This window comes from Pan troglodytes, chromosome 3 (genome assembly GCF_028858775.2).
Source record: "Pan troglodytes isolate AG18354 chromosome 3, NHGRI_mPanTro3-v2.0_pri, whole genome shotgun sequence".
Taxonomy (NCBI): domain Eukaryota; kingdom Metazoa; phylum Chordata; class Mammalia; order Primates; family Hominidae; genus Pan; species Pan troglodytes.
The window spans coordinates 23,786,783-23,810,506 of NC_072401.2; the positions used below are offsets into that span (position 1 = coordinate 23,786,783).

At 35.5% G+C, this 23,724-nt stretch overlaps 1 protein-coding gene and 1 long non-coding RNA gene across 6 annotated transcripts in view; one reads left to right on the top strand and one right to left on the bottom strand.

The window, feature by feature from the left end:
* The window catches only part of LOC461139 (cytosolic beta-glucosidase), a 1,143,797-nt gene that overhangs the window by 678,582 nt on the left and 441,491 nt on the right, over nucleotides 1–23,724 (top strand). The window lies entirely within an intron of this gene.
* The window catches only part of LOC104006004 (uncharacterized), a 104,394-nt gene that overhangs the window by 24,389 nt on the left and 56,281 nt on the right, over nucleotides 1–23,724 (bottom strand). Inside the window, exons 1-3 of one of the 2 annotated variants that reach the window (XR_010156494.1) lie at nucleotides 15,739–15,868; nucleotides 14,293–14,360; nucleotides 12,188–12,268 (exon numbers count right to left, since the gene is read on the bottom strand). This is a non-coding gene — a long non-coding RNA (uncharacterized LOC104006004). Of the gene's footprint in view, nucleotides 1–12,187; nucleotides 12,269–14,292; nucleotides 14,361–15,738; nucleotides 15,869–23,724 lie in introns of those variants that run through there. The other variant, XR_010156493.1, reaches the window with a different exon arrangement.

Here is a 23,724-nt window from a genome sequence, read left to right on the forward strand (position 1 = left end):
CATTATTTTCAGCAAAATAATGCAGGAACATGGATGGAGCTGGAAGCAATTATTCTCAGCAAACTAATGCAGGAACAGAAAAGCAAACACCATATGTTCTCACTTATAAGTGGGAGCTGAAAGATGAGAACACATGGACACATTGAGGGGAACAACACACATTAAGGCCTGTGAGGTGCAGGGAAGGAGAGCATCAGGAAGAATAGCTAATGGATGCTGGGCTTAATACCTGGGTGATGGGATGATCTGTGCAGCAAACCACCATGATACATGTTTCGTATGTAACAAACCAGCAAATCCTGCACATGTACCCTGGGACTTAAAATAAAAGTTGAAGGAAAAAGAAACTGTAAAAAATAAAATAAAATAAATAATAATAATGAATAAGACTTAAATGCAAACAACAGCAACCCTCTTCTTTTTCCTCTGCTTTCTTAATTCCAGTAACAAATTAATCTATTTCTTGGTTTATTGGTTTTAAATAGTCTTTATTGTCTTCTATAATGAAGACTTAACACCCAAATATCTTCACCATCTACTTTGCATTATTTCATTCACCCAATAAAGTTGTATCAAAATAGTTCAGAAAGCAAATTTCAATGTTTGCCTTATAGATGCTAAGTAATTATTATTTGCTCATCATCCAAGTCAAGCACTATGTTCCAGTTACCTTTCTTGTGTAATATTTTGTTTTAAGATTTAAATGATTTTTAAAATTAATTTTTCCATAACTTTTTATGTCCCTATTATTAATTTTTCTTAAATTTTTCAAAAATTATCAAATGACTTTTGAGTCCCCTTTCTTAGAGGGCCAAACACATTAGATCATCTACTTATTTATTCCCGCTGGAGGTACTGCTCCAGTTTCAACTCCAGTTTTTTGCTACTCCAGTTTCAACAGTTTGTATGTCAGGCCAGGTATGCTGCTCTCATGCTGGGATTTCTCTTTTCTTTTCTCCCTTCTTCAAGACAAACCCATTCTTTCTGGATTCTTGGTCTTTCTTGATTATCTTCTTGTTTTGATGGAACACATTTTGAGATGCTAGAATAGTCGCCTAAGAAAAGGTGCCTGAGCAGTAAGTATAGTTGACTCTTGAACAACACACGTTTGAATTCTGTGGATTCACTTATAAGTGGATTTTTTTCCACCTCTACCACCCCTGAGGCAGCAAGACCAACTCCTTCTCTTTGTCCTCCTTTTCTTCAGCGTACTCATGTGAAGATGATGAGAATGAAGATTTTCATGATGATCCCCTTCAACTTAATGGATAATAAATAGATTTTCTCTTCTTTATGATTTTCTTATTAACATTTTCTTTTTCCTAGCCTACTTTATTACACAAACACAGTATATAACGCATATACCATACAACATATGTGTTAATTGATTGTTTATGTTACCAGTAAGGCCAACAGTAGGCTATTCATAGTGAAGTTTTGGGGAGTGAAAAGTTATACGTAGATTTTTGGCTGCACAGGGTCCGTTGTGGTTTGAAAGTTAACGTGTCTGAAAATATATTTATTCTACTCTCATATTTGATAGTTTGACTAGATGTAAAATCCTATGTTTGCAGCCTGACCAACATGATGAAACTCCGTCTTTACTAAAAATGCAAAAAATTAGCCTGACTTGGTGGTGGGTGCCTGTAATCCCAGCTACTCAGGAGGCTGAGGCAGGAGAATCACTTGAACCCGGGAGGTGGAGGTTGCAGTGAGCTGAGATTGAGCCACTGTATTCCAGCCTGGGTGACAAGAGCAAAACTCCATCTCAAAAAAATAAAAAATAAAAAAATAAAATCCCATGTTGGAATATTTTTTCAGAATTTAAAAGGAGTTACTCTATTCTTATGTAGTTTTTAGTTTTGCTTAAGATGTCAATTTCCATTCTACTTCTCCTTCCTTTATGTGTGACATGTTATTGTCTCCATGGGAATATTTCGATTTTAATTTATTCTAGTTTCAGGCATTTTATGATGATAGGACTTAGTATGGGTCCTTTTTCCCTTCTGTTAAATTGTTCTGAACACCAATGGGTCTTCAATTCTGAGAAATTTCCATGCACTATTTCTCTGATAATTCCCCCTTTAAAATTTCTTTCTCTTCTTTTTTTTTCTTGAATTTATGTTAGCCAGGTGATGGACCTCCAGATTGTCATTTATTATTTAAGAAATATGCCCCTTTTTCTACTTTTAAAAATATTGGCCTTTTGATTCTACTTTCTTTGATATTTCTGTTGAATTTTTAATTGATGCTGTCTTTTCAAGATATATATATTGTTCTCTAATTATTTCCTTTGTATATTACCTTGTTCTTATTTTAGGAATGTTGTATCTTCTCTTATCTTTCCAACATTAAAAATTCAGTGTGATTTGTCTGTTTTGTGTTGAGATTTTTCCTGCTCTCTGTCCCTGTTCACGGCAAGCTCCCTCCATTATTTGTTTCAATCTCCTTCTTCCATGGTGACATTTCCCATATATGCCTGTTGATTCCTGAGTACCCACTCTAATTTCAAGTGAAAGCACTAACGAGATGGTTAGAAGCTCTAGGTGAGCAAGGTATCACTGTTGCGTGATTGAGACAGGAACTAAACACTCTTTGCCCCAGTGAACTCAAATGTTCTTATCTGCATATCTTTCTGTGCACTTTCTAGGCCCATTATGTGCTTCGTTATCATCCTTGTATTTCCAGAGAAGAATCTTCCAATCCACTATCTATAAATGACAATGCAGTGGAAAGAATAAAGCATAAAACTCCATAACAAAATTAACAAAATTCTGGGAGCTAAGAAGAAGGATGAGGGTCTTATTATTTAATGTGCAGAGTTTTGTTAATATCTCTATTATCATTATTGTGCTGCTTATCTTGGAGAATCTTGACATTAATTTCTCTACATAGCAAGCTTTCTCCCACTATGAGTGAGAGGGATAGCTACACAGATACAGAGGATAAAGAGAGAGTTTCATGAATCTAACTACTTCTTCAAACTTTCAACCAATTCCAAGCCTTATAGGAACTTCTGAGGTAGCTGATGCCTCAAATGCCTGAGCTAAGATTCTGCAACATGGGCTTGCCTTGCTTCTCATTTGATACTTCCTTAAGTATAGGTAATTACTACATTCATTAATTATTAGATAATTTTTTTCATATCTTAACATTTTTGAACATGGGGAACTATATTACAGTTATTGGCAATATGGCAGCTTGTATTTTCCTAAGATGATTGTAAAAGTATCTTCTATCTCACATGTATTTTTTTATTATGACTTTGCCATGTTTTATTACGACCTTGTTTATGACCTATGTTTATTATGACCTATGTTTTTATTACCTTGCCATCAAGACATGGAATGTACATCTTTTCTCACTGAAACTGGTTGAACTTTTGTGACTGCCTCAACTGGCAGTGTAAGGTGCAAGTGAGGCTATGTGACTTGAAATAGATTATAAAGAGAGATATAGCTTCTGCTTAGCTGTCTCACTTGGGATCTTTGATCTCGCAACTCAGCTACCATGTTGTAAAGAGGCCAGGGCTACCTGTAGAGGCCACATGTATGTGTCCTGACCAATAAGCCCAGCTGAAGTCCTAGATGACAGCTAGCATTAATCACCATCCATGAGAGTGAAGACTTTGAGATGACCCCAGCCCCAGCCTGCATCTCATGACAACTTCATGAGAAACCCTGAGCCAGCCAACCCAGTCAGCTCCCAAAACTGTGAATTATAGTAATGAAAACATTGTTGATTTAAGCTACAAAATGTGGTGTGGCTTATTATGCAGCAATAGATAACTGAACATTTATCATTATAAATTTAACAGTTATAATTGGCAGTGATTTTTCTTCCTTAATGAAACAAACTAATGGTGCATCTTATAATAAATGACATCACAGATTCAGAAAATATATTAGTATTCTATTTTCTGTCTTGCTAACTTCTCTTCTGCTTTCTGTGCTCCAAAATGTTGTTGTCCTCTCTGGTTTACCAATAGTTCCCCTGGTCCTTTGATTTCATTTTCCTGTTCTCATTTTAGTGAGATTTTTGGAAGGAGTTGTGGTAAGTGTGTGTTCCATCTGCTGTGTATAGCTAAGCTCATCATGTTGTTTATGAGGTTCTGTATTTGTAGATAGAGACTCAGTGCTGATGGCTACCTAAAAACTAGTGTGTGTGTGTGTGTGTGTGTGTGTGTGTGTGTGTTTGCATCATTACCTAGGTCTTATTTCTTTACTTTAGTGATACCATGTTAGTGCTTTGTAACTGTTCATTCAATGAAATCCTTCTGTGCAAAAAATAGAAATATAACCAAAAGTGGACTAAGATTTAATTCAGTAGAGCTGTATTATAAGACCCTTTACACACTTGATTATGGAGTGACAATGAGCAATTCAATATAACTTTCCAATCCCCAGTTTCTATAAGGACAAAATGGAAATATCAATTCTAACAGGAATTTTACTTGATAATTTAATGAGATATGTGAAACTTTGTCTTACAGTAGCTTATATATATTTCTAATAAATGGTTACTCAATATGAATCTACTTAACTTTCTTCATTATTTTAATGGGGCAGTTATAAATTAAGTTTTAAAAAGCATAAAATATCCCTGAACTGTTCATCATGTTGAGTTTTTCACCATACTTTGTATACTAATTTCTCATCCTGAATGAGCTTAATTATAGAATTGCTTTTTGTCTCCCCAGCATCTATTCCCTTGTTTTTTTTTTCTGGTAACAGAAGATCAATTTTCCTCATTGGTTTTAGTCTTGTTAAACTACCCAATCATGTGTCTCTGCCCTTCCTTTGGTAAAGGATATGTAAAAGTTCAAGCTAGGCCATGACTAAGTTTTCTTCCAGAAATTTTAATATTGAATTGAGCTACACAGAGTTTAAAAATGGCCAGCCAGGCATGGTGGCTCATGCCTGTAATCCCAGCACTTTGGGAGGCTGAGGCGGTCAGATCACGAGGTCAGTAGATCGAGACCATCCGGGCTAACAAGGTGAAACCCCGTTTCTACTAAAAATACAAAAAATTAGCCAGGCATGGTGTTGGGCGCCTGTAGTCCCAGCTACCCGGGAGGCTGAAGCAGGAGAATGACATGAACCTGGAAGGTGAAGTGAGCTTGCAGTGAGCTGAGATCGTGCCACTGCACTCCAGCCTGACTGCCTCTCAAAAACAAACAAACAAACAAACAAACTACATTTCACTCATCTACAGGTAACACTTTGAAGAAACTGCCCTTTGATGCTTGCTGCCTAGATTCTTGGAATTGCCTTATGTGCCCTTGCTAATATGTGTTTGTTAAACTCTTCCTTTGAATCTTTGAGCTATTCTGTCTTCTTCCTAACACATTTCTGTTTTTACGCAAATGAATCAGAATTTGTTCCTGTTACATGCAACCAACAAATCCGAATTGATCATTGATATTCTGAGAATTCATTTCTAACAAAAGGGCAACCTGTATTTGAAGGTAAATCTGACAATATAAATGAGCTTAACTGGCTTATTATTTCTCATATCCTGTCCATAAAAATACTTTCTCATTCTCAAAATAAGATATTCTTATGTACATTACAGACAGATTATTCACTTTCCATTTCTTTGAGATTTCAACAAATATAATGGTATAGAGAGATGTGTTGGGAATATATAAAAGCAAGCCCTAAAATAGACTGGATGAAATTGCCATCATTTGAAGGAAAAATTTGTTTCAAATAAGATAACCAAATATGTCTTCACTGGACAGGTAAACATGTTAAATACACTTATCTAGGAATCCAGTTGCTGTAATTCATTAAATCAACTCATAATTTTAAATTCACACATCATTGGAAGTTTTCTCCTTCTACAAGAATTTACTTGGCATGGTGGGAAACAGAAGTGAGTCCTCTGTGAGCTGTTGCTTAAATAAAACACAAGGGAGACATTCATATGATGGGCCTCTGAACACATTGCCAAATTATAATTATCCATAAACAAAGACCAGAAACCCAGAAAAAAATCTATTAGTGCTGCCATGCCTTCTTAAAGCTCTTCCTTTGATGATTTCTATTGCTACTCAGAGTCACATTATTACCAGCTGATAGGGGGCACAGATGGCTCAGAGCAGAGAGGTTTGTTTCTGTTATGGTTGATGCTATTTCTTCATGTCTCTTTTTTTTTTAATGGAGATTTGGCATATTTCAATTTTCTATATTTCTCAGATAATTGTTCTACTATATTTTTTGCTGTTGTTTTCACCTAATTAGTCAGAATGTGGTTTATGTGTATGGGGCACTAGCTTGGCTCCCTTTGAACTCATGGTAACAGGAGACAGCTCTGTTTATTTTCCTTCTGCTGTTTGTTTGAAAAATACTCTAGCTGATTTGGCTTTCACCATAAAGCAAGAAGCTGGCCCTGAGAATTTCAGCCCTAGTATCTGAGCATGTGTGCACATGTTATCTTGGGCTTTCTAATGCTTTCTCAACTTTAGTCTTTCCCTTGCTTTTCTTTCTCTCTGTCTCTCTCTTCCTCTCTCTCTCTCTCCCTCCCTATTTTTCTCTTTTTCTCCTTCTCTCTCTCTGTACGTTTTCTTCCTACACACCACAGACACACACACATACTACACACACATTTTCACCATTCATGGACACTGTCATTACTATGTATGGGAGAAATTCAATAATGCAAAGTAAAACTATTAGCTCCAAACTCTCCTACTTCAAATTACTTTCCAATGTCTGCTTGCGCTATTTCCATTTGTTTTCTTTTTTCCCCCTCTCATTATCCTTATGAATTCCTCTGCATTGCTATAGTCTTTAGCTTGCTTAGGAATTTGACTGAAGAAAATCATAGCAGAAGCTTTGGGCCTCTCCTACATTCATGAATCCACAGAAAGTGTTAGGGAGGATTAAATGGCCCTGTCGTTGCCCCTGTTCCCATGATCTTTGATATAAATTTTCCAAGTAAGAAATTCAGACTTATTTCTCTAACCACAGACTTCCATCTTGTATATACTTCAAGAATCAATTTTAGCTACTAGGGTTATTTGATTTCACCTTCCCAAAACTTTCATTTAATATACTCTCCTTATAAACCTTACATATGTTCAAAAGTTCACAGGCAGTGAATCTGTAGAACATATGAATATACAGTATTTCCATGTATCTTCCACCATATTCCTTATAAGTGGGTCTCAGAATTCTATTTCAGAATAAGGACCAAAGGGGCTTTTAGGAGAATAGTATGTCATTAACTCACCTTCTGGCATTTTAACTGTTATCAGCTGTACAGTTTAGTTTTATTACAACAGACATTATTGTGATAACTTTTCCTACTTTATCGTTGCAATTTATTGAAGCAGTTAATTTCTCAAAAAGTAAGAACATTTTTTCTCCTTAGAAATTCCTTCATGGCCTCTTTAATACATGTTCCTTGCTATTTGGAAGAACTGCTGATAAGTGATTTTGACTTGTATCCTCAATAATGTGAGGTGTTTAAGGGAAACTTGGCAAACCACTTAGGGTCTGAAGCCATTTCTTAAAACCAGCCCCAACTGATTAATTTCTGTCTCATTACTACCCTCAACATTCAAAAAGTTCCCAAATTGCAATGGTCAGCCAAATCTACTTATAAACTTCCTAAAGACAAAGTTTTTACTTTGTTTAATAAATTATTTTTTCTCAGATTATTGTTTTTTTCCTTTGATTACTTAATTCCAGTATTTGACAGCATTGAGTTTGAAGGACTGGATTTATTAGCTCAAAATAAGTGGGAGAGATTTTAATTATCCAATAAATATATACTCTTTATAACTCCCAACCATGTAAATCATCTTCTTTGATCTAATCAACCAATAAAAGTCAGACTCTCTCTCTTTTTTTTCTTTTGGACTTTGATTTCTCTGTGTGTATTTGTCTAGTTGTTGTCACCTGACAGAACTCTAGCAAGATAAATGAGGAGAATTTACATCTGAGAACATGACCCAAATGTAACAGCCTTCAGAAAGTCTAGTAAATCATAATAAGAGGAAATAGGACAGATAAGAATTCAGCAATATGAGTAGAACAGGTATTAAAGAAAGAAAAATTAAAGAAAGAAATGATTGATACTGACTGTGATGAGGAGTTGAGGGACAAGTTTAACCAGCCTAACATGGAAAGTGTCAATGTTACTCTTCAGATTTTGGTTATTTTTCTCTTTCCATGGACAGTGGTTCCTTTATAAGTCCACATAATGGTCCACATTTAGAGCCCAGAGATTCTATTCTCTAGCTCCTAGGTTTATAGCCTACCATTCGGACTGGTGAATTTTTCTAAGCACAGTAGGGTAAGTCAATGTTAATTAATGACAAAGTCTTAACAACAACCCCAACATTAATGAATGTCTACCATATGCCAACAGAGCTAAAGATATTTTACACAGATGATGTTATTTATTTCCTTCTGTAATTCTTTATGGTAATTATTATTGTTATTATTATTTTCTAAAATTATTATTTTCTTACAGTTGAGAAAACTAAGCCTTAGAGAGATGAAGTGCCTCCTTCCAGGTCCCACAGGCAGTGAGTCACCAACAGGTCTTTGGATTTAGGTCTCATCCACTGTGCTCTATTTAAATGCTTGAAGACAGCTGTTCTGCCACATCTACCCTCCGACCCATTTGTCCACCACATTCGCACTCAATGCTTTCCAATTTGAACAAAAAATATAGTAAAGTTTAAGTGTACTACTAATTTTAAATTCCAATATGTCTTAATTTCATTGGAAAGCCCACTTTCAGCTGTCACCATATTTATAATACAACACACATTTATTAGTAACAGTATACATTTTTTCTAAGTATCCCTAAAGGTTTGGAAAGTGGGTAATTTTTACATCTATCACAATGCTATGCTTAAGGCACTGTGTGATAATAAGGCCCACAGAGTCCTGCTTCAGCTAGCTTACATCAAGAATCCAAATGCAGGGCAACAAGAGTCTTAAGTAAGTCATCATCAGCTGAGCAGTGGTGAGTTTCATGGGCTTTTCCTGAAAGAGGTGATCTTCAAACATGCTTATTGAATATTAAGTAGAAAACCAGCTCTGGCCTTTGCAGAGGCATAAAACACCCAAACGGAGTTTGCATGACACAGAAAAAATTTCAGAGACACTATGGAAAGAAAATCAGAAAGGCTGAAAAAGAGGAAATTGAGAAATCACCCAATTTATGCAAGGTAATGCAAAGGGGGTACTAGAGGTTTAGGAATGATAAATGACTGATTGCCAGAATGGAAGACAAAAGCAACCTTGATAACATTATTCTGAATTGCTGATGAAAAAGCTATTTACAGTCAGTGACATCCACTACCAGAGCATTCTTAAATGACTTCCTGTACTGATGTTGCCTGAGTATTAGGAAGAAGACTAATGCATGATTCAGCCTCTAATTCCACACCTCAAACCACAGGGCACTTGGGCATATCTTTGTGCCTTTCTGAAGATCAGAGCTAGGAGACTGTAAGTCTTTGCCAAGTCCATCTCCATCATTTAGCGGATAAGGAAACCAAGTTTTATGAGATGAAATCACTTGGCTTAAATCACAATGGGCATGAGTTGTAAAACTGAGCACTTCACTGCTCTTCAGGATGCTGGGGAAGCTACTGCAGCAAAGGATTCCTAAAACTAACTGACTTAATTAACACCTTAGGGCAGGGAGGTCACAATGCCACCCAGAGACTCCGCTACCCTCATCACATGGTTTCCAAAGACATGGTTTCTCATTTTCAGCATGTCTAGCCAGAGAGAAGTGACAATATTGACCCTTTCCTGGACCCTGTGATTCTGGAAAACAGTGAAGATTAAGAAATCCCCTCATCCTTTTGTGTCCTGGGACACAAACAATGACTCTTTTTCATATATGTTAGATAACATGCATGAATTACCCCTTGTTTACCTCGGAAACGGTTAGACCCAAACTCGAAATTCCAATTCTATGACTCATAAAGAATTATCTTAACTGCTTATCCCTATGATTATTTGGAACCAAATGTTTGCTAATCAAACTCTGGTGAAGTTTCTCTTCTCCTCCCAGGTCCTGAATTTTTAGCAAACCTTAGCCTGAGCTGTTATAAACCCCTGCTTAAAAGCCTTTCCTGAGAAGAGGCTGGCCTCAGAGTAAAAATGTCCTGTGGTCTACTATGGGACTGCACAACCCTTACATTTCACATCAGCTCTTTGTAGCCTCTTTCCCTCCCCTTAATAAAGGAGGAACTCCTGTTTTCCTAACCTCTGAGACATTGCTGATCTTAAGGTCAGAGCATGATTCTCACTGCAATAGTCCATTTTCTCTTCCACTTCTTCCCTTTTCAAATAAAGCCTCTCCTTACTAAATCCAGATTTTTTTTTTCTTAATTTGGCAGGAAAAAAAATCAAAAACAACAACAACAAAAAAATACCTAGAAGTTTCAACATTGTCTTTGAACCACACCCCATCAACATGTGGGCTCAAATACTGGTCTTCTCTGTATTCATTCTAGGATCAGTGCCAAATTATATGTTTTATCTTTCTTGTGTGTTAGTCTCCTCATTTAAAATAGTGATAAAAACAGAATCTGCCTCATAGAGTTTGGGGGAAATGGCAAATGAGGAAATGCAGGTAGAGTGCTTAGTACATCATCTCCACACAGTAATCAACAAATAAATGACAGCCTATCACATATGAGAATAACACCTATTATCTTTTAAAATTCTCATAACAACATTATAACAATATTTAAAAGTTGTACTATTGTTATCGTTTTACAGAAGAGGAATTGGAAACCCACCAAGATTAAGAAAATCATTTTTCTGACTATAATTCCTATCTCTTTCATCTCCATGTTAAATCATGCATTTCCTTAACTTCTAGAGTATGTTAAATGATTACAATCCCCTGAGTTTAACAGAAAAACTACCTTTTGTATTACTGAATCACTTTGCTCCAATGAAATGCAAAGATATGCATCTCCATTATATACAAAAGAAAGAAAAGTCTCACTTATTTTTCTCAAAATAAGTCATGGAGAAACAAGAGTCCATGTAGACAATGCCGTTGAAAATTTGAAATCTCTTTCATCTGGTTGGCCAGATCAAAGGTCATGGCATGCAACAGTCAATAAAGATGTGCTGAACTACTGAATGGAAAGAAGAAAACATGGTAACACTCCTGGGGAAATGTCAATCAAATGAGACTACTGAATAGAAACATAGGAAATGATGTCAATCCCATTACATGTAAAGGCAAAGACATACTTCTGTTTTGTTGTTGGATTAATGATGACTGCAGACATTCTCTAGAATTCCTATTCTGTTCTTATCTACTTCCATTGCATCTCACCAGAAGTAAAATAACAACATATCAAAATGGTTAAATGAGGTATTCGGGGCTGCTTTTATTTTGAGTTTAAAGATAAAGCTCAGTAATTAGTATTTTCAGAAATTTAAAAATCAAACTTCAGCTATTATAAAAAATTTTTGTATTTCAAACTCTCAATACATTATGAGGCTCCTTCATGATATCTTTAGGATCATGATAAGATTGTGGCTCTAGAACATTAAACATAAACTGAAAAGAGAGAACATGATGGTTTTAATAGTGGAAAATATTTCTCATTAACTGCATGCTTGTCCTTGATCTGCATTATTAGACTATAAGATTCTGAGGACAGAAACAAATTCTTATTCATGTCTGTCTCCATCTGTCCATACATCTGTTCATCCATCCATCCATCCATCCATCCACCCACCATTTATAGAACCTCTATTGTATTCTTGACATTGCTTGAATGGAACACAAGATGAGAACACATTTTTTTTCAAATGCCACAATCTACTTGAGGACACAGTTATATACAACTTACAGTGATAGACCCAAATTATGAAAAGTGTTCTAGGAAAAATGAGGTAAATGTTTAGATAAAATAATGATTAATTATGACTAAAAGATTAGATAAGGCAAGTACCTAGTATAGTGGGCTATATGGTGCTGACAAACAACAAATACTGAATAAGTGAGTGAATAAATTGGACAATAAAAGCCACACTTCATCACGGTGTTTATTTCAGGCTTGACTGAATTATTCATATTTGGCATTGAAAAGGAATCTTAAACCAGATGATTTCTAGATCTATGAAGAAAGCCAATTCAATTCAACAGCATTTGCTTTCATAAGGTCCTTGTGCATAATACTTACTTGGTTCTCCTGGAAGCTGACAGATGGTGAATCCTGCCTGTCCAGTCCAAGATGAAATGACCAGGAACCCTGTGCACATACCTGAGGTTGTTAAGGATCTATGTGGTTGGAAAGCAAATAACTCTGCATCAAGTTCCTGAAGCACACTTTCCCCTCTGAGCCTTTTCATAGATTGACCCTCTTATTCAATAAGCCTACACCTGTGTATATACGTACATGCCATACACAGAACTTGAAATCAATTTCTACAGGAAGTTTCTTTGATTATCCCAATACTAGAGAAGGCACTTCTACATGCTACCCTGTACTTTCTCTATTATGATGTTGATGACAGTGTTCTATTTTATGTTTAATTTTCTTGATTATAATTTCCATGCAAGCAGAGAGTGAGTCATATTCACCATTATATCCCCATTGCCTAGCATAAGTCCTGCCATACAGTCACAGGACAATAATTATTCAGTAAAAAATTAGAGAAATGAGTTTAATGCATTACTAGAATAATATTCTCAAAGTACAGCTCTGATCATATTATACTTCCAGTCCAAAACTTGCCCCTGAATGCCAAATGAAGTTTAAACTGCTTAGAGTAGTAGTGTAGGTCTTCTACAATCTAGTCCTTACCCATATTATTGCTCAATCATATGTCAAAAATTTCAGCAACATTGACATTCTGAATACACCCTAGATTCAAAGGCATTGCACATCAAAAATTTCCCTGAGCCTCATAACACTGTCTGTTTCAACTCTGCCCATCTTTAGAACCCAGCTGAACTCCTCTAAGGAGATGTCCCTAATCCTTTCCTCCTCCAACTCTACCCTAGCTCTGAGAATTATTTTCTTTCTTCTGCCTACCCATAGCTTTAAATATACCTGTATTACAGAGTTTACCACAAACTACCATGAATTATATTTGGCTTTTTAATACATGCTTCATCTCTCTTTTCAGACTGTGAGTTCCTGGAGGGCAGGAGCTATATCTTATTCATCCTTATCATTATCACAGTGAAAAATGAATACAATTTTATCACTATGCAAAGGGAGAAAGAACTTTCCAAGTAGATAGAATTTATAATATCTTTTGATTCATTGTTGAAATGGCCATACATTAGTGTATAATAAAATATTTTAACCCATCTTAAATTTATTGAATGTCTCCACACGTAGTTGTTCCTTCTTCAGACCTACTCCAGAAATGTAGGTAATAATACCAAGTTACAGGATTCTTAAGAGAATCAAATGAGATGATGCATATCATGTATTTAGTGTCTGGTCCATAGTAGACAGTAAGTATTGTTTCTACTTATTACTACTCTCATTCCTATTCCTATCACACCATTTTCATTATTTATAATTTTATGTATCAGGTTGGCATTTCAAAGAGAACTAGAGCACATTCACACTCAATTTTCAATTCTTTATTTTGCATGATTTTTCCCAAAGACTCCTGTGTTGCACTGTTGCACGAAGTTATTACCACCAAAGCCAGGGCCCCATGTCTTACTAGCAGAACTGTATGATTCTTGACTCCATAATACTTGGAAGATGCATGCTTCACTGAAGTGCCATTGATTTTCAACTAGAAGTGAAATGCTTTTATTTAATGCTTTCTTAAGAGAATTACCACGAACGTTGAAGAGGGTTTGGCTTTAGAGAAATCCATTATTGGGATTTATATATTGAAATTTAAATATAGGGGTCCCTTACATCTGCTCAATCAAAATGTTGTTCTAAAGCTATTTGTCTTTTCTATGAAATGGAAAGCCTGTTTTGTCCTAGACTTCTAAATCCCTTGTTTTGCTCAAACAAGTCTTAGTATTTGCTCTCAGGGAGTACTACCTCTTTGTTCAGCATAATGGGTGTAGCCTCAAACTTCACATCTCTGTACTGCTTTTTTTTTTTTTCCTGAAGAATCTTAAAGAGATTTGGTCATCTTAAAATACCTTGATCTCTTGACCTCTCTCCATGGTAAAAAATAAATAAATAAATAAACCTTAGGCTATGCCAGACATACAAATACATTCACACTCCACTCTGAGTGGTGCTGTTAATTCACTTTGTCTTAAATGATGCTAACTTTAACTTTGATTGCTTTCACTGCTCACCTTGGAGGCTTCTAAAATGAATTGGTATATCCTCAGTGTTCTGAAGAGGCTTCAGTCCAATGCAACACCTTAGAAAAAAGAAGACATGACTTTAAGAGCATCCTTTTTCCTACCACTTAAACCTTCATAACTCTGAAGAAAAATTTAACCTTCATCCCATTCAGTGGCTCCTGTAATGTCGTAAAGCTTTATTTTCCATTGATACACCCTTTCTAAGCAATCGAAGTATAAATAAAAAACAATTTCAGTAGAATGTGATATATTTTGTCCATGTTTGCATAACTTAAAGGCAGAATGAATTCAGTTTGGAGTACTCTCTCCATTCCCACAAAAATTTTTTCCTTGGGCTAAATCAAACATAGGAAATTTTTGCCTAAACACATTTCTTAAAGGAAAAGTCATAATCAATTGAAAAAAATAGCAACTGATAATGAAAATGGTTTTTTCAAGCATAGTGATAACGTTTGCTGCTGTGCATTCTATAAAAAGCTATTAGATTCCTATAACAGGACTGTGATATTGCTTTGCTTCCTGCTGCTGATTATAATTTTAAAGATGGAAAATCGAGATGCTTCTATTTTGCCCTATGAAACAAACCCTGACTTCTTGGTCATCCTGGTTTCGTATTTCTCTAGCTGAGACCAAAAATTTTCCTAGGCAGCAAAAAGAGAATTTACATTTTTAAAAATTTCTTCAAATAGAAGTACGCACTTTCTATTCTTGCTTCTGGGGTACAGTAACTTAAAAATTCTTGCTAGTTGAAAGTTGGATCTGTAAAAAAAATGGTTAACATACCGTGTGATTGGAATTATAATTAATATTATACACAGGCTGTGGGGATGTAATGAAAAAAGATCCATGTCCATCTTAAAAAGAAATGTCAATCTTGTAGAACCTTCAAAAAGAGAGAACTCTTGGCTGTGGAGAGTCATTGCCTTCCTACCTGGAATGCGGGATGATTAGACTTAATGACGCTTTTGGGGGCCAAAAGGAAGAGTTGTCTATAGAGTCATTAGGCTGCTTGCTCTGTGTGCCTTGATGAATCTGTATCTAAGGCAATTTTAAATGAAAGCTCCAAAATGTTTTGCATCAAATTGGCATCACTGAACATTAGGCTCTTAAAATTAAAAGTACAGTAGCACAGTATAGAGATTAAAAGCATGTTTTTGGAATCAGACATTCTTTTTTCAATCCTGTCCAGCCCAAGCTAGCAGTTATTTAGGCCAGTTACTCAACCTCTATATAAGACTCAGTTTCCTCATCTATAAAATAGAGATAATATTACCTACCTTCAATAGGTGTGAAGATTGTACAAGATAATATATGTGAAGACTTACATAGTATCTGGTACAAAGTAAATACTTAATATATGGTAGTTAATATTATTATGACATCATTATATATTTATGATACTTCATAGTTTACAAAGTACATTCAAATACTTACGTTGATTTAAGTTTCACCACAGCCTATTTGTTCGGGTTTTATTATTCTCACATTATAGAAGAAGAAACTGAGGTTCAAGGACTAGTAACCAGCAGCAGATCACACAGCTGGAAGACAACTAAGAGCAAAAAAAGGTTAGTCTTTTGATGGCTATATCAGGCCATGTTCTTCCCAGTATAGCAAACCTGAACCTCTGTGGATGATGATTAAAAAGAGAAATACAGTCTCATCTTAGAGATTATCCTTGTCTTTCCTAGACATTATTATTTTCACTTAAAAAAGTTGAAGCCTTACTCACATCAAAAGGTAGGGATGGGCCTCTTTAAGGTAAGGCATAAGTATTAATGCAACAGCTTTTAGTAAATTACTGTTATTTAAAATTCTTTCTATGCTTCTCCAGGATGTGTAATAGCTTGCCTCATTTATGTTTTTTCTTATTCATTCATTCTCAATGGGCAAAATTTCTAATTCATTCAGTCTCTCCTGACACATTGTACTTGGCAAGTAATTCGTAATAAGCTTTAATTTTGAAAATGAACATTTGTCATTTGGGACCGTAACTTAGATAGTTTAAAAACACCGAACCCGCTGTGCAAACATCTGGAAAAGTTGATGATAGGGGACTGTTTGCTGCAGTCAACGTGTCTACCAAGCAAATGACAGAATCGGACTTAGAAAGGTCTGTTGTCAGAGCTCACCAGTAATGATGATTTGTCTAGTAAGAGATATTAGAGGAAGAAGAGATGAAAAAAAAAGCATTTTCCGTCCATTTGGCAAATGCATTTGCCATTATATGCGAGTTGCTAATTGATGCTTTAAATCTGTGATCATATGTGCTATTAAATATGAAACCTGTACACACAGACATACAGACTCATATTGATATGAGGATAGATGTCTGAGGTAAATTTAGAGATGAGAAAATTAATGCAAGATGCTTTACTTTGGAAGTAATTCCTTTGGGAATTGTCAGATGCCAGTCAGGTGCTTGTGTAAGTCACCTTTTTTTGTGAGGGCTGAAAGACCAGGAACAAGGTTCTAAGAATTTAGACCACTGGTTCTCTAGTAATGTATGCAGATAATCAAAGAAGTAACATGAAGAAAAATGATGATTTTAGTTTTAAAATATGATAATCTATTCTTCTTTAAAAATAATTAACATCACAAGACCTAAAGCCTTCTTGTTCACTCTCTTCTCCGGTAAGCTTCATTTTGAAAAAGGCTAAAAACTTTTAGGGAGATTCTCTAGGGAGTTCTGGACATGACATGTGAAAGTGTCAGAGTCTAGCTTTCATAGTAGTAGAGAGGTCAAGAATGCCGCTGAAAAGCATTCTGGGGCTTACCTTGAAATGGGATATTAAGTGGACTCCAGAATTTTAAAGGAGCCAATCTAATACAGCTCCTTAAGATAAACTAGATGTACCTAAAATGTGACTGCTTTTAAGTAGTTGGGAGAAACAAACATGAACAGATATTTTTAAATTACAATATATAACTTCTTCCACAGAGGCACAATTAAAGTGCTAAGAAATCACTGCAGACAGAGAACCTGACACTGACAAGGAGAATTACATATGCATCAATGAGGAGCTGGCATTTTGGCTCAGTCTAGAAGTCATAGGAATTTTCCTGGAGAAAGTTTTTTCAAAGTGAATAGCATATGCAAAAATGGTAAGAACTATTGAGAAATAGAGAGATTTTCCTTGAATGTGAGTTCAGTGAGATTACAAGGTTTCCAATAGCTCCTTTTGGTAGTGAATAAAACTGAGTCAAATTTGAAGAAATCAGTAACTCAAGGGAATTCCTTCATTGGTCCTCTCACTAATGTGAATGCGTATGTGTGTGTTTTACGGGATGTGTGTGGGAGGGGATGTTTTTACTATTTCTCAGAGCCACACCCTACCTAAATATTGTACGCTCCAAGTAAATTGAGAAAATAAGTGTTGGAGATGGGGAGAATGGAAATGGAAAGATAAAGACGAGTTTTATCTTTGAAAATAGTTATTTATGGTACCTTATTTACTTTAAAATAAATGAGATACCTATTCATGCACATATCTCAGAATAATTAATGTATTTTCTAATGGGAGAAGCCTTAGAAAATACCCAGTTTTTTGCCCTATTTTAAGAAATGAGGAAACTGAGTTTTAGAGAAGTTGAAACACATTTTCCAACCATGGTTACTTGCAGATATAAAGAATAGAACTCAAATGTTTTCACTCTTAGTACAAAATTATTTCCTTTCTACCAATGCAGCTTTTAGACAAATCATCACATTATTAATTCATCAGTCAACAGTTTTTTATTGATTATACCACAATGGGCCTTATAACTGGGCTCTATAAGAAATGGGAAATAAAAAGAATATATGAACTGAAGACAACCCATTAAAATATCAGAAAGACAAGGTAGCAGCAATTTTAAATGAGTCCCTGTATTAATTGCTGTTGCAGAACCTAATGTTACCCAATGTTCATTTGGATAAAGTGGATATCTGAAAATCATAACCTTGATTATTAGGTTGTCTGATATGTGCTGTGAATGAGAAGTAGACTTTATTTCACGTGGTCATTCCAGTTGATTTACCGTGTTTTCTTCAGGCACTTTGCTGAGAAGAATTCTGAGTTCCTGTTTGATGTCAACAGAAAGAAATGCTATAATCAATGTGTAGTGACAGCCATACTAGTGACAATAAGACCAGGTAATTATCAAATATGTAATTAGTATAATAATAAAATCTTATATTGTACCTTTCTTCGAAAAGCAAAGATTGTTTCCAAATTTGAGTCACGAAATTAAAACAGAAAGCCTTACTTCTTACTCCAGAGAATGACTGGATGCCAAAAGATTAAGTAAGCATCACTAATGTGCTTACATGAGACAATATTGTGGCCAATTATATTTCTATCCTGCCTACATTACTCAGATCTTAAGGTGATGTCACTGTGCGTTTGAGTGTATGTATGTGTGTGTGTGTGTCTGTGTGTGTGTTATGACATTATACCTGGAGAGAAAAACAAATCACCAAGGCTGATTTCAGAAGAAGCTTTGGCATCCATATGCCACTCACCTTAATCATTTTTAAATCAGACTGTCCTTCAATCTTACGATTCAGTCAAGGAGCTAATTGTATCTTGTCAATGCCATAGATACCCTCAAAGTCCTATAAAAGATGTTCTGGGCTTATGTAGGCTGAATTAAAAGACATTCACTTGTGGTGGCTTTAAACCACATAGGATGACTCATCATATCAGTTATATCCACTTGTGCTGACGTTTGTCTTGCGTAACCATTGTGTTAAGTGCTTTCCATAAAAAGCCTTCATGCAAATCTTTTTTTTTTCCTGATCATTAAGGCACTTTAACACAAAGAGGTAGAACAGTACGTTGTAACCACATCCTGGGTTTGTTTCTCTGTAGGAAGATTGCTTTGTGCCTGAAAGCTGTACAGGATATTTAAAGACTAGAGCAAATGATTAAATTTACCCACTTTTTTTTTGTTCCTGGCAGCCTAAGCCCTAAGCTTTACCTGTCATTCAACTCATCTAAATGCCAAAGAAAAGGGCTGACACAGAGTAGAAATCTTGTCACATGACCTCACCCTCCTCCCCATCTCCTTTCTAAGGGCTCCTGCAATTGTCATTTACATTAAAGTTCCGTGCTTAGGCCTGCAGGTGGAGAATTGCTCTTTTGTTGAGAGTTAATTTCTGTTACAGGTCAGAAAACAGAAGACTTTGTCAGACGTTGGGCTGCTTTCTAAAGTAACTCATTGCCAGAATTTTCTAAACAAGAAAAAAAGCCAGAAAGCAAGGCAATTCTTGAAATGTTAGTACAAGATAAAGGTGTCCACTGGGAAATGAGCAACATGGCTCTGGGGTTCTCTTGAAATTCAGAGTTGAAGAATTTAGCAACACTGACACTTCTGACACGTAGAGGAAATGTGGGAGAAAATGCAGCAATTCAATAAATTCTACAAACATTTATATGCTACTGATAGGCTGGGCACTGCTCTAGGCCTCAGAGATACCAGAGACTGATTTAGACTATTTCTCCAGCTTCAAGGAGCCCAGGTCTGTGAGAACAATTATGCATAAGCAGTTGTAGCAGAAGTACAGACTGAGTATAGTTGGAAGGGATTGAAGGGCACTGCAGAGTAAAATGAAACAGAGGGAATGGAAAGTTCTTCTCATGTCTCCCATCATCTTGGAGACTATTTTGAAGACATAAATACAGACATAGTGCAGTGTAGATAAATAAGCATGGCCTTTGGAACAAGTATGTCGTCAAATCATTTTCTGTCTAGGTGATCTTGGGTCAAGAAAGGTTAGGCAATAACCAGAGGATATTCCCTATATGTCTTCAAAATAAAGTCTATTGTTCTAAGACCATAGAAAATATGAAGATTTAACTGAAATAATGGTTCATATTTTAGCCTAAGTATATATCCTGTTATATAATCTGCTGTTACTTTCTTTTAATTATTTTTGTAGTGATTGTGAATTTCCTTTCTTCTTTAATCTTGTTTGTAATTAATTGGCTTTAGTGGATTACGGAACTAATGGATACTTTTCTTGAGATATTTAGAAAGTACAGAAAAATTCAGAAGGGAATGCTATGGTTTTAATGTTTGTCCCCTCCAAAACTCATGTGTTGAGAGCCTAATCATTAAGGCCACAATGTTGGGAGAGGGGGCTTAATGGGAGGTGTTTAGGTCTTGCGAGCTTTGCCTGCATGAATTGATTAATGCCACAGTAAAATGGTTTTTGAGAGTGGGCTCTCTCCCTTCCACTCTTCACCAATGTGAGAAGCAGCATTGCTCCACCTCTGAAGGAGACAGCATTCAAGGTGCCATCTTGGAGGCAGAGACCAGGCCCTCACCAGAAACCAAACCTGTTGGTACCTTGATCTTGGACTTTTCCACTTCCAGACCTATGAGAAATACATTTCTGTACTTTGTAAATTACCTAGTCTCAGGTATTCTGTTACAGCAGCACAAAACAAACTGAGACAAGGGAAATTAACCAATCTATAATCATCTTATCCCACCACCCAGACTTAATCACTGTTGGCATTTTCAAGCATTTTCTTTGAGAATTTTAATAACCTGTTTTATTTTCCTAAAATTTATTTTTTGGATATCTACCCCATCATGATTTATGATACAATCCGATTTTTATTGGTGGGAGTATTCATGCTTATAATTTATTTAATCAATCCCATATGATTGACTATTACTATTTATTTTTTACCAACATTATCACTTTTCAAGTGTTTCAACATTATCACCACTAGTCAAGAAAGAGGAGCCAATTAGATACATTCTATAAAAAGAACTAAAAATAAACTTTATAAAAGTCCTCTATTCATGAATTAATGACAATATATTTGAAATCAAGGTCTATGTCTTAAAATTATTTTGAATTATCTCCAGCAGAAACTGTAGACCAGGTAGCCATGGAATACATGGAGTAGCTGATCTCTAAGTATGTAGAGATAATTTGATTGACTAAACATCACTTAGAAAATTTCAGAAAGAAAATAATATGCTATAAAACTAATTACTTAGCAGGCATTATGCTAAGCATCATTAGGGATTCAAGAGCCCCCATGCTGAAAGCATGTCAATGATTTTGCTTTGGAATTAAAATAAAATTCAAGTGTCTCAATGGGGTAATAATGATATAGCAACAGTTTTGAGTGTTTTATGAGTTAGGCATTGTACTTTATAAATCTTAACTTTTTTCCTATTGAAACTTACTTAGATTCAGAGAGAAGAAGTAACTTGCATAAGGTCACACAGGTAGTAAGGGCATAGAGTGGGATTTTCTCCAACCACGTTTTCCTATAGCTACCTCTCATTTGTTTTTTATGCTTCACATCAAACGTTGCTACCCTCTATTGTAGATAGTTTTTATTATAAGGCCCTGGTTTATTTTCCTCAAAGTACTTATCATTAATAATGTTATTTTTCCTCTGATTTGTATGTTTACTTTTCCTGTTTGCATTACTAAAACATAACATCCATGAAGGGCACGGACTTTATGTATATTATGCTTATTACAGTATCATCAGCACCTAGAACAATATCAAGTAACTAACTGGTAATTGATGAATATCTCATTAAAAAAAGAATGTATGGAATAAAGAACACAGTATCTGTGCTCAAAGAACTGACCATCTATAGAGTCAATTCTAAGATATGCGCAGGAATTCTAGTTAACAATCCAGCATGGAAGAAGCTTGGAAGTTGCAACTCCATTCTAACAACTTATAAAAAGCTGAAAAAACTAAAAAATTCATAACTCTTGTTAAATCCGTAACAGAAATTGTCCGTGCGATACTTTGATGCATAATTTGCCCAAGGCAAACCACTGTCCCCCAAATTGCAGAAACTGAGAGGCAAAAACAGAGAATCACAACTTACTGGAGCAGAAAGCCACCAGCAACAACTTCACAGGAACCAGTGCCAGGCTAGGAAAACCTGAAGTGTAATTAATGAATTGTGAATTCATGAGCTGGAAGCTCCATGAGGACAACTCTGAGAGATAAAAACCATAGGGGACCCAGCCTTCAGGAGCCCCCATGCACTTTTGTTAGTTTTACCTTCTGATGCTCCACCAGGTTCTCAGGGTGAGTATCAGAGGAAAAATTCTCTAATGCTTCCAGCAGGGGGAGAAAAAAAATTTTAAATCAGCCTGAGCATTCTGTTCTTCCTAAGGAAGGTTGCCCTCAAGTGAAACTATTTAACCAGAGCCTAACCTGCTGAGGCTTCCTCAGAGCCTAACTGACCTGGGGAAAGGAAAATACCTAACTCTTCCCTATTCTAGTCAACACTGTTCCACCTAAGGTGGGGCTGAGAAGCACATGTGAAGATCACAGTCCAAAGGCACAGGTTCAGGGAAACACTAAGACCTAATCAATCATAGGATTACAGAATGCTTCCCTCCACCCTGCACTTTACCACCAAATTACTAAAGACTTATTTACAGCCATTCCTTTCACACGATACGTCATGGCCCACAGTCAAAAAAATATTTCAAGATATAAAGCATTAGCACCCAGACTTATATGGCAGGGAAGTTGAAATTATCAGGATGTGAATTTAAAACAACTATAATATGCGAATGGCTCTAATAGATAACAGAAACTTCATACAAGAATAAATGGGCAATATAAGCAGAGTGATGGAAGTTCTAAGAAAGTACAAAAAGGAAATGCCAGAGATTAAAAATTAACAGAATTGAAGAATGCCATTGATGGGCTTATTAGTAGAATAGACATGACTAAGGAAGGAATTTCTGAATTTAAGAATATATCAACAAAGACCACCAAAACTGAAGGAAAAAAAAAAGAAAAAAAGGGAATAAATATTCAAGAATTGTGGGACAACTGCCAACTGTGTAACATATGCTTAATGAGAATACCAAAAGGAGAAAAAAGAGAGAAAGAAACAACAACAACAAAAATTTAAAACAATATTGACTAAGGATTTTCTCAGACACGAAGCCTCATATCTAGGAAGCTCAGAGAAGCCAAGCTGCATAAATGCAAGAAAACTAACATGAGGCATATGATTTTCAAACTACAGAAAATCAAAAATAAAGAAAAAACTGAAATAAGCTAGAGAGAAAAGGAAAGAAAACTTAACTATGGGATAGCAAAGAAAAAATTTCATCCAACCAACTTTTCTTCAGAAACCATGCACACAGAATGTGAAAAGTGAGGAAAAGTTGTTAAGAAGAAAAAAAATGCCAACCTAGAATCCTTTATCCTGTGAAATTATTATTCAAAAGTGAAAGAGAAATATAGATTTTCTCAAACAAAAATGGAAATAATTTTTTGCCAATAAATTTTCTCTGCAAAAAAAAATGTTAAAAAAGTTTTTTAGAGAGAAGAAAACTGATGTAGGTCAGAAACTTAGATTAACATAAAGAACGGAAGAGCATGAAATGAAAAAATAAGTGACTGTAAAATTAAAATGTTTTAT